The 2386-nt window shown below is 43.4% G+C and overlaps 1 protein-coding gene across 2 annotated transcripts in view; it reads left to right on the forward strand.

Annotated features, from left to right (window-relative positions):
- LOC111955430 (gasdermin-E) overlaps positions 1-2386 on the forward strand; it is an 18323-nt gene that overhangs the window by 9628 nt on the left and 6309 nt on the right. The window lies entirely within an intron of this gene.

The following is a 2386-nucleotide window of genomic DNA, read 5'->3' on the forward strand; positions in this document are numbered from 1 at the left end:
CCAGACTCTACAGCTCTATGCCAGACTCTACAGCTCTATGCCAGACTCTACAGCTCTATGCCAGACTCTACAGCTCTATACCAGACTACAGCTCTATGCCAGACTCTACAGATCTATACCAGACTCTACAGATCTATAGCAGACTCTACAGCTCTATGCCAGACTCTACAGCTCTATGACATTACGCAAATGCGATGATATGCATGCAATTATGTACCTTTATTTTAAAGATAAATAACATCTCATGCATTCTGGTGTCTCAGAGCTCCCCAGGTGATCCCCCTCTCACGCTGTAACGATTGTCTATTTCGTCCTCCTCATCGGACGAGGAGAGGCGAGAAGGATCGGACCAATATGCAGAGTGGTTCYTGCTCATGATGATTTATTAAAACCGAAACTGAACACTGAAATACAAAACAATAAACGAAGTGCAGAAAACCGAAACAGTACCGTGTGGTGAAAACACTAACACGGTAGACAAACACCCACAAAACACACGTGAAACCCAGGCTGCCTAAGTATGATTCTCAATCAGGGACAACGATTGACAGCTGCCTCTGATTGAGAATCATACCAGGCCGAACACAAAATCCCAACATAGAAAATCACACATAGACAACCCACCCAACTCACGCCCTGACCATACTAAATAAATACAAAAACAAGGGAAAACAGGTCAGGAACGTGACACACGCTCACGTTTTGATCCGGCACCTCCCGATTTTGACTAATTAACACTAAACACAGGTAGTATAGACTAGCTAACCACCATACACTAAAATATCCACACAATCAACTAGCCAGCCAGTCATATATCATGAGTTAGAAGATTAGGAATATTAGACTATATTATGACATTATTATTTAAGAGCGTTGAAGATAAATCACAAATTACAAGCTAACTAGCAGATTTACATCAATCATCAACATCAATGATCATTTCCCAATGACAATCATGAGGCACTCTAACTTGCTTACAATTTGTGATGAGTGAAATAAATATCAATAAATAGGCCTATGCTAAAAAAACATATGTAAATATTTTGCTACAGAGGCAGTTAGTATGTTATGAATTTAGAGATATAAATTCTGAAATTCAAACAATTTTTTTCAAGGTGGGGGGGTGCCCTTTTTCATATTGAACACCTGCCCCCTGAAAGGTCTGTGCACCAGTTCCTATCCAAGTGTGAAGGCGTTTCCATTGGTTCCTATCCGAGTGTGAAGGCGTTTCCATTGGTTCCTATCCGAGTGTGAAGGCGTTTCCATTAGTAATGAATTATAAGTTTAGAATAATAAATAAATTGTTTGGATTTTATATACACTTTCTATCAAACTGACGGTACTCCCAAGTAATCTTTTTTTCATCGAAAAAAAGACATGGATTAAAGCCATTATTGGCACACCCCAGTGTTCAATACCTTTCAATACCTCACCAGCGGGTGGTGGGGTGCTGCAAATGGAGCGGGGTGTGGACTATGTCATAGTCATCCAACCAATGGAAACGCCTTTACACATGGATAGGAACCAATGAACAGCCTGCACCACTCGGATAACGAACCAATGAAAACGCCGTTCACACTGGGATAGGAACCAATGGAGAAAACGCCTTCACAACTTGGATAGGAACCAATCGGAAAACAGCCTTCACACCTTGGCATAGGAAACCCAATGGAAACGGCAGCTTCACACTCGGATAGGAACCAATGGAACGCGCTTCATGCACGGGTTGATCGAGGTAACCAGGAATGAGAAACGGCCTTCACACTCCGGATGTAGGATACCAGATGGGCGCATAAGCGCCTTCAGCACTGTGGGGGGATATAGGACACCAATTGTGGAAAACCGCCTCAGCCACTGTAAGGATTGAGGGAGGGGAACAATGAGAAAAACGGCAAACGCGCTTTCAAACACCGATGATGATGGAACCAGAATGGAAACTGGCCTTTCACACGTCGGATAGGAACCAATTGCGAAACGTCCTTTTACACTTGGAGTAGGAAACAATTGGAAACGCCTACACACTCGGATTAGGAACCAATGGAAACGCCTTCACAACTCGGCGATAGGAACCAATGGAAACGCTCGTTCACACTTGGAATAGGAAACCAATGGAACGCCGTTCACACTTAGGATAGGAACCAATGGGAAACGCCTTCACATCTTGGAATGGAATCAATGAAACGCCTTCACACCGAATAGGAACCAATTGGTAAAACGCCTCACACTCGGAAGGCAAACCTAATAGACAACGCCTTTCACACTCGGGATAGAGAACCAATGGAAACACGCCTTCACACTCGGATAGGAACCAGAAATGCGAAACGCGCTTCTACACGCGGATTAGGAACCAATGGAAAGCCTTCAACACTTGGATATGGATACCAAG

The sequence above is a fragment of the Salvelinus sp. IW2-2015 genome, linkage group LG31, assembly GCF_002910315.2.
Source record: "Salvelinus sp. IW2-2015 linkage group LG31, ASM291031v2, whole genome shotgun sequence".
Lineage (NCBI taxonomy): Eukaryota > Metazoa > Chordata > Actinopteri > Salmoniformes > Salmonidae > Salvelinus > Salvelinus sp. IW2-2015.